Below are 15,629 nucleotides of genomic sequence, written 5' to 3'. Positions count from 1 at the left end.
TAACGATTATTCTATCCTGCTGAAAAAAACCCGCTAAAACCAGCCTAAACTTAGCTGGTTTAAAAACCCCTTAAAATGGGCACCGCCCCACCTGTGGGACCGCCATGCTTCTTTTTTTTTCTTTTTCCTTTTTTTATAAAATCTTTTAGTAATCATCATAAATTATATATCATTTGAAAGCTTAGAAGCCCAAGATTCATCCTGTGGAAAAAAAAATTTTTTAAATCGGACATTGGCGCTTAAACCCTGGAAATGGTAATTGTAAAAATCTTATGGGGATGCCTCTCCCCTTAAATGGCCAGTGCGTCAATATCATATTACAAAAATGCATTACTGTTCCCTTTTTGAATCAAAACTTTTTTTAATCTTGGCAACAAACAAAATCATTGGAAAGGCTGATCTCAGATTCCATATTTGGGGTTTTTTTAGATTTAATCCCCGGGGGGAAAAGCCTAAAAAAATCTTCCAGGACCCTCAATTTTTTTCATATCAACTTCAAATTTGGAACATAACTTATTAGACAAAGGTTTATTTTATACAAATTTGGTAAAACCTGTTATGTAAAATATTTAAATAAAAAAAATAAAATAAAAATTTAAAATAGCACATTTATTTACAGTACATTTAAACTTTAAACTTTTTGATACTTTTTACACCAAATCTGCTAATTTTCTTCTTTAAAAGAGACCAACCTTAGGTCTATATTCCAAAGTGTTCATAAAATACAACAATTTAAGTTCGGATAGTGCACTTTAAAGCCTATTTTAAAAAATGGGGGGGGACAGTTATGGGTTGCTGGTCTCCCATCTTTTGGGCCCAAACTGGTTTTAGTTGCTTGTTCCAGCTGGTCTCCCCGCCTGACCAGCTAAGGAAGTGGTTTAAACCTCTCTAAACCAGCCTTCTGACCAGCTTTGAACAGCAAAGACCAGGCTGGATGACCAGCTAAAACAGGTCAACCAGCTTAGGCTGGTTTTAGCTATTTTTTTGAGCAGGGAAATGCAATAACATTTCATGTGTCCTTTAACCAACCTCCACTGACTATACACTGACTTCATTTAACCAACTATGATAATACAAAACTCATAGTTTTTGGGTTTGTGTTTGTCCCTCTGTATTCACATTTCATTTTTTAAAATGACAATTTTTTGCAAAAGGGGGAAAGCCCCCTCAGATCGACAGTAAAATTTTCTCAAAGACGTTAATCACACTGAAAAACCCAAAATTGCCAAAGCCATTTTTAACAACCAAAAACTGGTAAAAAACTTTTGAAACTCTTAAAAAAAATTCCCAAAATTTCCAATTTATGTAAATTTTTCCCCCTTGTATTGTCCCTTGACAGCGATTTTTTTTTCATGTTGTCCCTTGAAAGCGATTTATTCCTCAAAAACAAAGATCAATTATTTAAAGGTTTTATCAAAGGGCCCCAAATTTGGGAACACAAACCCCTAAAATGGTTTTTAAAACACACATTGTCTGTGGGACACTTTTTTGAAAGCAGAAAATCGCTGTGGGAGATCCCAAACCCCGATGTTTTCATATCATCTCACGCTTGTTCCACCAGTCCCCGTAAAGGGAATTTCCCAAAAAAGTCTAAACACATTATACCTTTTGAAATGTATTGGGTAAAAAATTACAAAGACTGTGAACTGTAAACAAAAAATTTAAATTTTGGAGTTAGCGTTAAAATGTTTCTCACCATTGCGGGCCGGGTTTTTTTGGGCGGGCTAAAAAGGGGGGTTTATGACGACGGTATTGGCCCCCCCGCCCCAAACAATAAAAGAGCACATTCGATCCTTCGGGCCCCTCAACTGCGAAATTACTGGCATACTGTTACTTCTACACCCACAGTTTGCTGGCTATCCCGCCCCCAACCAATGAAGCTGGTTTTGGAGCATCCATTCCGGGTGTAGCGTTTACAGTTGAGTTTTGGTGACTGCAGCTTTTCCGCCGAAAGTGGGCTGCGGCTTTAGTGCAGCCAGCGGACACGCCCCCCAAGGGGCTTTTAGAGCTGAAAACACTGCTCATTTTTTTTTTCGAGATTTTTATAGCTTATTTTATATACTTTCCGCTTTTTTTATCATTCAAATTTAACACTCACTCGGATGCTATCGCTAATCTGGAGCAACAGGTGGCTGAACTGAAAAAAGAGGTGGTGAGTTTGGCGGCAAAGGCTGAGGGATTTGGAAGCGAGATCACGGAGATGTAATTTACGCATCTTTGGGGTTAAAGAAGGACGAGAGGCAGGCGTTTCAGCGAGCACCTTCGTTGCAAAACTTTTACAAAAAGTGATGGGCCTGGACGAACTCGCCCGTTATTGATAGGGCTCACCGTACTTTGCAGCAAGCCCCGGGAGATGGGCAGCCACCGAGAGCTTTTGTTGTCAAGTGCCACTACTATCAAGAGAAGGAAAGCATTCTACGAAAGGCTGTTACATCTCCAAAACTTGTATCTGAAAATGCGACACTATCAGAGTGTTCCCTGATTACACGCAGAATGTGGCGAGCGGAGAGCGGCTTTCGACAGGTGAGACAGTTTTACGGCAATGCGAGGGAGTAAATACGGGCTGTTGCATCCCTGCAAAACTGAGGGTTACGACTCAGGATGGCCAGCAGAAGAGCTTTACTGACCCAGAGAAGGCGGTTACCTTCATCAGGGGACCTTATGAGTGATTAATATGGGAGTTTGTTCGGCTACATACCATGGTAACGTTATATTTGGTGGGAGTATTGGAGTAAAACCAATTGTTGTTGGGGATCAATATCGCTGCAGTGTAATGCCATGGGACATTGGATCAGTTCAGGACATTGGACAGTGGTGTGCTACTGATGGCTAGTTGCATATGGGACTAGGCGTTTTTTTTTTTTAATTCAGAACTGTCTTCTAATATATAGGTAAAACAAGTATGGATAATTTGACTGTTTTAAGTAGGCCTATTATTATAATATAACTATTTATGTTTTATTTTTCTTTATATCCAATAATTCATATGTCCGCTTGGTTTTTCATGTTTCACTTAGAATCGTTTTCTAACATATGCCGAATTCAAAGTACTGATAACTTGATTTTTTTTTTGAGGGACCAGCAGGGGTGTGTGGGGCATCCATTCCGGGGTTTGCGTGACAGTTGAGTAAAGGTGACTGCAGCTTTCCCGCGAAAGTGGGCGCGGGTTTTAGTGCAGCCAGCCGGAAAACGCCCCCAGCGCTTGAGAGCTGAGACTACTGCTCATTTTTTCGGATTTTGATATTTATTTTTATTTCCACCGCTTTTTTTAAACATTCAAATTTAACACTCACTCGGATGCTATCGCTAATCTGGAGCAACAGGTATTGAACTGAAAAAAGAGGTGGTGAGTTTACTACAAAGGCTGAGGATTTGGAAGCTTAGGGTCACGGAGATGTAATTTAAATCTTTTGGGGGTTAAAAAAGGGAAACCACCAGAGGCAGTATGCTTAGCCCCGAAAGCACCTTCGCTTTCAAAAACTTTACAAAAAAATGATGGGCCTGGGCCTAACCCCCCCTTTTTGATATAGGCTCACTGTACTTTGCAGCAATCCCCTCGGGGATAAGGGAGCCACCGAGCTTTTTTTTCAGCCAAGTGCCACTAATATCAAGAGAAGGGAAAAAACATTCTATGAAAAAAAACTGTTACATCTCCAAAACTTGTATCTGAAAACGGCTTAATACACTATCAGAGTATTCCCTGATTACAACGCAGAATGTGGCGCGACGGAGAGCTGCCTGGTGGGTGTTGTTAATGGGTGATTTAAAAGTTTTAGTTTTACTCTTAAAAATCTGCTTTTTTTTGTCTTTGTGTTTTTTTTTTTTTTTCCTTTATCTTCTTACTTTTTTTTCATAGTTGACAGATGAGTTATCCGATAATACCACTGAGGTTTTATTTTTTTGACTTATCAGCCATGGTTCGGCAGAGGGAATGAAATAGACCTATAGACCTAAATTGTGAGCTGGAACGTGAGGTACTCCAATCATCCTGTACAGCGAAGTAAGGTGTTTTTCACATTAAACAATTGAAAGCATAGATAATTTTCCTACAGACACACAGAAGCCTTCACAGGTCTAAACCTTCTCTAAAACCCTTCCAAAGTATTTAAAAAGCCCCTCCTTCCCCCTCTAAATCTGCAACTATTAAATGCTTTTTGCGGTTTTTAGTGGTGTAGAGATCCATGGAGATTTAAAAATCCTACGTTAAAGGAGTTTCCTTCTCTCCGCTGTTCATCAAACTTTCTCCCAAAAATAGATTTCTTTTTGCTGGATCAAAAATGCTTTTATCAATTAAGTCTTGCAGTTTGAAAGCATTGTTTCTCTGACCCTCCCGGTCACTATGAGCTTTGGCTCCCGTTTGAAGGCCATCATTAATTTTGGGTTTAATACATCTTTGTTTTCTATGAAACATTTTTAACTTTATTCCACCAGATAGATTTCTTTATTGAAACACCGCTCCAAAACTGATATTTTAATACTTTTGACAAATCTAAGCATATATTAGGGGTCCTTAATATTTTTAAAAAAGGCTAACCTAAAAAAGTTATCAATCAATCCATTTTTTGACCAGCACACTTTCCCCGCCCCACAGCGACCCCTGCAAAAAGAATAGCATTACAAACGAATTGACTTTTTGCCTCCACGGGAACAGGAGAGAATTTTTTGGGAAACTAGACAAAACTTTTACTGGGGAGCGGCAAATGGTTACTCTCCACCACTGCGTCAATATTCTGCTGCCAATTTATACAAAAAACAAACGATTTGGGGAAATTAAGTTGACCCAAAAACATTAAAAGGCAAATTCAAATTTTTTTTATTCACCCCTTTTATTCTTTAACACCCCCCCCCCCCAGTGACATTATTTTGGCAATGTAACTCTCCCACTTTTAAAGTGAGAAAGGCATCCTGGCAGCCGATATTTGAAACTGAGATTAGCAAACCATAGATCAAGAAAAAGGAAAGGCACCAGGCCCCAAGGGACCAATTTAGTTTTATAAAGCTTTTTCCCAAGTTGATCCTTTCTGTGCCTCGTCTTCATGAAACACTCAAACAAGAAGCTGCCTACATCTATACCCAAGACATATCTGTGCCTCCCAAAAAGGGGAAGACCCACAATGCGAGTCTTATCGCCCCGAAACATCCTACTCCCAAGTGTTAAAAAACTACAAAGATCCCTCCTTAAGATTTGGAAAACTTAGTACCAAAAAATTTTGCACCTACCCGACAGGGTTTGTAAGGGGAGGCCTTTTTCACCCAAATTTTCGTCGCTCTTTAACATAATATTTCAACATATTCACTCGCAAAATTGTGATTCACAAACGCATAAGCTTCGATCGAAAATTTAGTATGGACCACCTTTCAAAACTCAAGCAATTCGGCTTTTGGAATTTCTTGTTCGACTTGATCAGCCCCCAAGCTAGAGTGGGGACTAATAACTTTAATTCGCCAAAATTTTCCTGTTCAAAGGACATCAGGGGTTTTCCGTTTCCCCCTTCTCTTTGATCGGTCATTGGCCCCTTGCCGCACATTGCGATTTATAACACTATACGTATCACAGGGGCCCTGGTTCATAAGTGTCATTTTATGCCCTGATTTTCTGATGTTTTATCAGATCCGAACTTCAACCAAAAGCCTAGACACCATTCTCAAAATTTTGGGAAACCCCTGGGTAGGTGTGCAGTTTCAGAATTGGTGATTACGTTTATGACGTGAGTGGGTGGGGGGGGGTATTAGTTTTGAATAAACGAGGCAGACACTGATTAGCTTCTTGCTCTAAGTTTATTAAAATTAACAGCAAGACAACTAGCAGGTTGAATGTGCTTTCCTTAAATGATCACACACAGTGACAAAAATCCTTAACAACAAAAAAACAAAAAAAAAAACTTGCAATGAACGTGTCTTTTTTTTAAATAAATCACACATCAGTAAACAAAACCTTTAAAGTAGGCTACTTTAAATTCGATAAAGACATAAAAATAGATGAGTACCTAGGCCTACTTACAATGATAAAATTTACATACCTTTAGCAAATAAAAAGCAGTCGAACAACGCCTGTGTAATAATACCTTAATTAACTAACTAAATCAAGGAAACAAAAAAAAGGGCAATGACTTTTAATTTCCCTAATCTTTTTCACCACGGGGGGGGGGGGCTTCAAGTTTCCGTGACAGGAACACCAAAATTTACCTCGTTTTTTGTGACGATCTGACAGGGTAGCTATGTTTCCCCCCGGGGCTAAAAACCCCGCTCTGATGTGGCTTGAGCACAAAACACATGTTCTTACCATAGACGTAAAAAAATGGACGTAGTGGCCCCTTGACGTCACCTTAGACTCCTCAAAGCGGTTATTTGAGCTCAAAGTTTGCAGAGCGGGCCGTCGCCATCTTTCGCCATCTTGGGCAGCGCGTCACTGCGCGAACTCTCCCATATCATCGAAAATGGGCAAAAAGGCGGGGAGCTGCTGCTAAGCCACGCCCACCTAGCGACGGCATTGTCAGCAGCGTCAATCCCACAGTCACTCTCAAGTGCCACGCCCTTATATTGCAGAACTTTACGGCTTAATATAATTTACACGGATTGTTATAAAAAAATTCACCCCCCTCACGTTGTCATGAATGGCAAATTCGCAATATAGACCCGCAAAATCATTTTTTTGAACCTCTGTACACCGGTTTTTGTTTCTTCTGTAAAGTTTGGCATAATTAACATGGGATCTATGGACGGACTCCCTTTTTGCAGCCAGCCTCAAGCGGCCAGATCGATGAATTACAGTTTTAGTCACTTCCTTATTGGCTTTCACGAGAGAAGAGCGCCAGGTTGCCGCCTTCGGTATTTTACGTCGCTAATTTTATAAGAGCTGGATAGCGTAGCTTCATTTTGCCGTGGCCCGAAACCGCTTCCTATCCACTATATAGTGTACCGGTATCGGGTGTCAGCCATTTTGTTTGTAGTGCTGGTCCTAATTCTGAGTGAACTACATCATTCCGCTACATTACTTCCGCTTCATCACTTCGCTTTACCTTGTTAATTCATTCTGATTTCGAATTGTACAACCTATTACATCATCGCTGAAGCACCATATTTCCCACAATATCCAATGCGGAGTAGAGTCGCGCTGGAAGCGAGACCGGGAGAGAGCGAGTTTGAATGAGATACGTTTACATCATTTTCTGTTACGTTTATTTCTACAACCATTTTCTTAAAAATATTTATGGCAATACCCAGTTTAATATTTTACTAATTTACTGAGGTGGCATCGTGTTAACTACAAATGAATTTATAAGTTTGGTGGCTAATTTAACAATGTTCGTTTCACCAACCTGTAGGTAGCCGTATTCATTCTGATGTAAATTAACGGTCTGCCGGGGGGGGGGGGGGGTGAGGTCACTTCTTCGACCATTATCTTTATCTTAGCTAAAAACGCTGCTCGCGAGAGTTTAGGATACTAAAAAAAAATACGTCCATCAAATTATGAACGGTTAATGTGATTTATTTTTGTTCTCAGTATTTTAATAATATATTATGAACATAAAAGCATTACAAAACAATACATAATTTCCTCAATGAAAACACAAAGCTGACGGGAGTAGTATCATTACAATAAAGAATTTTGAGTGTTATGGTATTTAGTAAATACTGTATTAAATGGATATGTTTACATTTTTTTTTGCAAAACCCCCTCCAAGCTCACGGGGGCATGTATACGTCACCGTCATAAACAGGTACCGTCCGAATCCATTCCTTATTTCGTTCAACTCCTTCTGATTAAGTCCACTCACCCGCTATTCACTATATAGGGATAGTGAATATGAACGAGTGAGATTTTAGACACAGCATTGATCGCCCACCATTGCTAGTGGATCTGCCGTAAGTCATTGTTTTCTTGTACAGATAGCGGTAACTCTGATCGGTAAGTGCAATGATTTCAGACCCTCCGTTTATTTAAGGAGATCTCATCTCCAAAGTTGCTCTTCTGGGATGGGGTGGTGACTAGACCTCGTCCCGACTCGTCTCAAGGCAGGCACGCAGCCTCCGAAGCACCACTAAACTCGCCATCCGTTTCCCTCGTCAGGCTGATACAATTTCCCCCCGAGTGCATCTTTTGTCTCCTGCCAATCCACCCCCCCCCTTGCCTCTGTTCGTGGCAAGGAAATATGACTTTGCCAAAAGCTCCTGAGTGTGCTGGGTCACGTATGTGTCCTCCAGTATCTCTGGACCTTTTGCGTTTTTTATTTTGTGTCAATCCGTTTCATTGGGGTTTGGTTTTAAAGATCGCATTTCAACGTTTTGCAGGACAGGCTTACTAAGAAACTGTTACAAACGTTCCCCAGAGAGAATGTCTGGTGAAGCACACAGGTTTAGAGATTCCTTTGAAGCGAATTTCAACTCTTTATCTTGCCAGTTAAGAATCAGATGCGGTGCTTTCTATCGAAAGACCAGGATACGGTTGCGATTGCTTCTCTGTTCCAAATTCTCTCTACTCTCTATCATTTTCTGTTTTGTCCCCCCACCATAGTCCGACATCCCTGTGAATAATAAAATATCTGATTATTGGAAGAGTACGTACTAATAGAAAAAATAAACGAGTACCACCATGCTAAGCATATTGCTGCTTTATGATTTCCTAGCATATGAAAAAATAATCTAAAACCAATTTCTGGGCAAAAACTAAGTTAGAAAAATAAATCATATGAAAAATCCTAATGAGTAACACTCTATATTATATTATACCCTATCTCTGCAAACCATATCAGCCTTGCTTAAAATTACTGTTTATTTAGCATGCAATTCATAGAACATATATATAAGTTACTATTGGCTAAAACATTCTTACCATAATACGCTTTGCTGTGGGAGTTGAAGTTCTGTTTGTGCCTTTATCAGCTCTTTCTTTTCTTCCACTCTGGCCCAAACGCTCACCAGGGACCGACATCGACCTATACTCGGCGGCCGTTCGGGCCACTTCACTGTTTACACCGTGTTAACAGCCAGATGCAAATTATGTCCCGAAACATTTAGCCACGTCCATCCTAATTGCCTTACTACTGCTGCAACAAGGTTCGCTCCATTATCGTAGTGTGATACCGACAGCTTGCTTTTCATCCCGACCCCAGTCGTGAATCCCAACTGCAGGCCTGACAATTTCCGCTGGGGCTTTCAGGGGGGTGTAGCTTTTTAAAAACCGGTTTATGACCAGCTTTTGCTAATTTACGGTCAGGCTCAAAATGGGGTCCCGCTTTACCCATATCTGTTGTCAGTTTCAAAATTACTGATTTCCTGGAGTTCTCTTTGCACTGCATCCTTTAATACCAGCCACTCCTAATACAAGGCCGGACCAGCTGTTTGTGAAAGTACTTTCTCCAGGCAATCTTACGGTTTTTGCGAAAGTATTCAACATTTCTTAATGAACTTTTTCCACGGCCGGAGGTACCATTCCTACTACCAAATATCCGAGTCACACTATCGTTATACTCTCCATTTGGTCGGCTGTCTTTTTTTAATATTGTGTCGCCTTGACATCCTCTGCCATAATTCAACTGCCTCTGGCCAGATGTGGATGGTTGAGCGCAGCAGAAGCAGTGCTTAAACCAGGGTCCGCAGTGGTTAATCTTCAGATGTTACGGAGTTTGTGTTTGGCTTTGTAACACTACCGTTTTTCCACATATATTCTGGGGATACTGCACACAGCTCATCAAGATTTTCTGGTTTTCCGTGGCAATCCTGTTTAAACCCAAATGTGCCATATAGGCGATGTAACAGTTGTTTTCGCACGATCCATCCGGTTTAATTACCTTTCTTCTTCACGAAGTTTTAATTTGAGCCGGAACATGTTCCGTCCACCTCCGACGTTGGATCCGAAACATTGTTTTATTGGATCCGGCCCTCAGTCCTATGTCCTCTGGGAAATTTATCGCCTAAATTAAAAAATTAATTAATATTTGTGGTAGTGTTACATGTGTTACGATAGAGATACGGCAGATGGGGTAATTATTCAATCCGCAACCACATCACAAAACCTCATCAGCCGCGCCAACGTTTTTTTGGGCAATTTCAAACCGCACCCACCCGCCATCCGCTGAATGTTTTGCGTTCTAGGGTGGATGATGCAATGCTTTTGCTGATGCGAGCCGCAAAAAAAAAACAACCCTTGTCTGTGCTAACAAGGATGCAGCAAGTATTTAATGCTATGATGAGGCATAGGCCTACGCCTGATTTCATTTCCTATGAGTATGCAGCCTAGTTCACAGTGCAGTTAAAGTGACCGCGCGCTGGCGCTGCCATGTCACGGTTATCATTGTCTGCTATATTGCTTTTATTATATTTATATATTTATTATATTGCTATATTTTGCACAAAAGTGTTTTTGTGTCCCCATTATTTGTCTAGCTCGGAATCGTCCTATGACTCATACCCATTCAGGACTAAAGGGGCCCCATGACATACCTGGTGAGTAATGTCCACAAGTAATATAAGGGACATATTCGCAAAATAACTTCAAAATCACCTTAGGCGATCAGGAGAACCTTAATCTTTGGTCTACTCGCTCTGTCCCTGGCTGGACGTATAATTCAATAAAGAGGGTACGTCTAAGCTACCGAAGATCTTGTATTTATGGTCCAAACATTCCCAAATTTTCATACCCAAATCTTCTTTAAGGAGCTTGACAAGCACATCATACGATTTATATGGAACAAAACTATACCGCGTGTACGGAAAAGCATTTCTTGAGAGACGTACGGAAATGCTTGGAATAGCGTTACCAAATTTTTTGTACTATTATTGGGGGCTCAAACATTCACAAATTAGTATATGGTATGGAGGCTTCTATTGGTTGGGAGTAGTCCGAGTGTGTCATAATGGAACAAACATTACATGCTCGTCCTTCTCTTTGGCCTCAATGGCTGTGTGGTCCACTGCCAGTGGCATTGGGTGCCACATACAGACATCCTATGTAAAATGCAGCTTACGCATATGGACCCACTTTCGCAACAGTTTGGTCACAATCCAAGCTTTGGTTCATGCCGCTGTCCCTCAAACTTTCTTTTTACCATCGCTTATAGAACGTCCTTTCCTCACCTGGGCTAGAAAGGCATAAACAGCTGTGGTAGATCTTTTTGTAGATGGCACGTCGTTATCGTTTGAACTATGTTGGTTAAGGAATAAGTTTACAAAAAACAACATTTTTTTTTCAGGTATCTTCAGGTCTGTGAGTTTGTCCGTTCCCAGTTTCGTTCATCCCCTCAAAACCCCATATCGCCCTCTGATCATTGTCTGACGGGCAATCCTCATCATTCGGTGTTGTCTCCGCAAGCTGTATCCTGCTATTCAGCCATGTCATGCCATCTCTTCTGTCTCTAAGGGACAGTGGGAGGAGGTCTAATACAAGAAGTTGACGGATGAAATTTGGCAAAGGAGCTTACATAAATATCCACATCGTCTATCTGTGTTGGCACAGGTTTGATACAATTCAAAGTATTTCATCGCCTGCACCTCTCTTGGACCAAATTGGCCACACCATATCCTAAGTGGCATCCCACGGTATGCGTTGCCCAAGCCCCTGCTTGCTCTGGCCCAACAGTTTGTGTCATGCCCAGCATAGCGCATGCCTTGTCTGAGATATTTAATACATTCACCTACATTTGTAAAAAATAATATTGTCCATATCCAAAATCCTATCATTGGCAATATTTGGGGTGGTACACAGTAAAGTTGGGGCCAAGAGTCCAATCTCTCATTAATAGCATTCTCTACACTGTGTAGTTAGCCCGCCGACTAATTCTTACAAATTGGAAATCTCCCTCATCCCCAAAACACTCACGTTGGGTTGTGCGAAACTATGTCCTTCCTCCAGCTTGAAAAGTTAAGAAACCACAGTCCAAAACTCAACAGAAAGGTTTCAGAATGTATGGCAACCTTTCTTGGATTATTATATGAAATGCAGTTGATGCTATTCTTTAGAATAAAAATGTATGATCTCATCTGCTCATCCCGTCTTTTTTTTTTTTTTTTTTTTTTTTTTTTTAATTAATTTAATGAATTCAGTTATTTTATTTGTTTGTTGTTGTGTTCTGTGGTGCATTCTCAATACTTGTAACCCCCTTTGGTGCAAATCTGCGACAAGAGATATGGGGAGATAATGTATACAAAGTATGAGGTTTGTGGGAGGGATGCCTTGTATGACATGAAATTTTATGTTGGGTTTTTTTTGTTATGTACTTTAAAAAAAAAACACTTGAAATTAAAAATAAAATCTTTTCCCAAAAAGTTAAATGACCAATAAATGCATACTCGGAAAACGCTCCACAAGAACGTTGATTTTTATAACTGGATGCTCGAAACATTTTAAACAGCTTATTGTACAGGTAAATTAACGCTGTTCTAAAACTAAGGGGCTGCCCTTTCTGTAAAACCTGTGGTATACTTTCTGCGTGCGCAAGTCTGCTAGGGGCCCGTGGTAAAATCTTCATCGGGGGTGGTGGGGCGGGGCCCCCTCTGCGGACATCGGCATGCCTCCATTTTTTTGCAAGTATGGCGTCGTCGTAGACTACTAAACACAGGCTGGGTAAGAAGTCGTCTCTACCCGCACTTCTACAATCCGTTTCCAAAAACATATAAAGACAGACCGTGTGTCAATATCTTCCCGGGCAAAGGGTTTTTTTTTATCAAGTTTTTTTACTTTTTCAAGCCAATCTACTTGCATGTATGGAACACATCTGCGGAGCAACCACCAACGACACTTTCGTAGGATAAATACAAGTTGTCCCGTGGGATGCCATCCGGATTGCGCACCTGAAAGTAACAGCTTAACGCACACACCCTTACAGAGAGTAGCTCATACATCACCACAGATCGCGCACACATAATCATTCAGCGCGGGGAATTTATTGCAATACTGTTCCCGTGTTTCTTAATAAAATAGATTTGAAACTGAAAAATTCAAGCAATATTTCTTTAAAAATTAAATCTCACAGCTTCACTATGTAAGAGCGCTGCCAGTTAGAATTAATTCAGACACAGCAATCGCTCTCACTATGCTTTTATATGAAAGTAATCTTTCCTTGCTACTTTATCGGGATCTGATTTAGAACAAGCAGAAATCTGTGGGAAAAATAATGTCTAAAGACAAAAAAAACTGATAAAAAAGGCGGTTATAGAAGGAAACCATGTGGGGAGGGTGTCATATCTAGCTGTGCACAAAGGTGTCTTCACAACAACCAGGCTTCTTTGTTTATTAATGTGTCATCAGCGACTAGTGGACTTGACTGACTTTCATCACAAAACGTCGAATTATTAAAAAGTCAGAAGTTGTTCAACCCCTACTGCAAAAAAAATCAATGTCTGGTACATTTAAGAATTTACTCAAGGAGCCACATTGGAAATGGCCACATAGGTCCTTAAGCTACCCAAAGGACTTACAGGCTTTGGGAAAATTCAGGAGAAAAAACAAACAAAAAAAAAAAACAAAAAAAACAAAGGGTTTTTCCCATTTTGAACTTCACCTTTGGCAATAAGTAACAAAAAAATTGGTAAAGTCAACCCCATTTTTACTAAAGTCTACCATTCTCTGTGTAAAGATAATAATGCTGCATAATGCTAAAGTCAGTTTTTAAACCCCCGTAATAGTAATTTTGGCGCCCCTCTACAAATAGTGGAAGCTTTGATTTTTGGGTTCTTCTCATTTATTTTTATGGCTGCAAAAAATGCTTTGCACACAGGAATAAAAAAACATTTTAAAAATATTCAAATAGAGAATAGTTATTTGTTTTAATAATATTTAAGGGGTCATAATCATAATTTCCTTTATTTTTTTGATATATAAAGGGCGTGCTATCAAAACATTCTGTGAGTTTAAAAAAATAATGCTTTTCATAAGACATTATAAGTTTTTCAGGGGTTGGTTTTCTTTCATTAGAAGATAGGCGACGTACACCAAGTGGGAAAGGGAGGGGGATTTTTTTTTTTATTTTCCACAGTGTTCGCTAGTGTCAAATGTCTTGAATTGTTCTGCCTCTGGATAATAGGGCCCAGTCCCAAACAGTGTCAAGTTACATTGTGGTACCACCCCTTTTTGGTCGATTTCACTCTGGTCAAGAATCGCCCCGACTGTCCTCATAGACTTCCATACAAAGATTTTTTGCAAGGAACTGCAGGAAGTACAATGTCTACGAGTTCGGAAGGCTTAGCATAGCTTGCTTCGTAATCCTATGTAACCTTAAACACTAGAGCGGACCGGTGGGAACAAACATACCTGTACTAAGAAATATGAAGTGAGGACTAGTTGTATGGGTGAAAAAAGCAAGCCAGTATCGTACAAGTAAAGTTAGATGGGATTACAGGACATACGGGAGGTTGGAGTTGGACATTATAAGACATGTGTGAGTCCATGATTATAACGTGCAAACAACAGGCTGTGTGTGCGCTTCGTAACTTTTTGCCGGGAGCATATTTCAGTATGGTCGCATTGTCTGCAAGTGTTTTAGAACTTGGGACACTCGCTGAAGAAGCATGGTTTTATAGCAATTTGCAATGGTCAGGTGGGATTTAAATTATACTGTATGGGGCATCAGCGCTAACCCTGACAGTAGGAATTATTCACTGGTCCTGTTGAAGGCTGTAATTCACCAACCAACACTTTGACAAATTCAGAATGTTTTTATTTGTTAATTTGTGCTTGCTCTGTGTAATAATTCTGAATGGATCCATATATACTACTAGGTTTAAAGGTAAACTAAGCGATTTTTGAAAAACGCTTTTTTGACCACAGTGTTGGGCTGAGTTCCCAAACACACACTTGTTAGCCAATCAGTGTTAAGGGGGCATGTCTGTAATGAAAGGGAGAAGAGAGCGCGCTACAGTTGAGGGGCACAGGAATGGATATTAGCAGATTGACTATCAATAGAGAGATAGAGATGGCAGATAAAAAAGGAAAATATCAGAGAAACAAAACATTAAAAAGAAGGGTACAGTCAGGCAAGAGGTAGGTAAATATCGGAGCAGCTTTCCAGCGGTGGAGAGACGGGGGAACTCAAGGGAGCGGGAAGGGCTTTGAATCAGAAACAGAGGTTGCATGTGTTCCTTGTGATAGGTGAGTAATGGTGATTTTGCTTCATTTTCACACAACTTATTTGTGTTGGCTTTTGTTTGAATATGCTTGTGTGCCATCTTCAACTTGTTCCATGATCAATCGTTATGCCAGGGTGGCTGTGTACATACGTGTGGGGGGCAGAGATTTCAAAATAAGGGGTGAGGGTCCTGTTGGGGTATGTTTGTTTTGCAGCTTTCAAATATCAGCATCTTTTGGCAAAAATCGCTTAGTGCACCTGTAAGGCGACTGGTATAGTGGTCTGTTGGCATGTCCGTGTGGTCCTGCTTGGTATTACAGCTGGGCTTGTAGTTATTTAGGCCTATATACAGGTGCATCTCAATAAATTAGAATGTCGTGGAAAAGTTTTTATTTATTTCAGTAATTCCACTCAAATTATGAAACTCATTGTATTAAATAAATTTCAATGCACCAGAATGAAGTAGTTTAAGTCCATGGTTCTTTAATTGTGATGATTTTGGCTCACATTTAACAAAAAACCAACCAATTCTCAACAAATTAGAAAACTTTAGTAGTGGCTCCTTTT

Source organism: Cyprinus carpio, chromosome A3 (assembly GCF_018340385.1).
Source record: "Cyprinus carpio isolate SPL01 chromosome A3, ASM1834038v1, whole genome shotgun sequence".
Taxonomy (NCBI): Eukaryota; Metazoa; Chordata; class Actinopteri; order Cypriniformes; family Cyprinidae; genus Cyprinus; species Cyprinus carpio.
The sequence above is the reverse complement of the archived record's forward strand: the minus strand, read 5'-3'. Positions refer to the sequence as shown.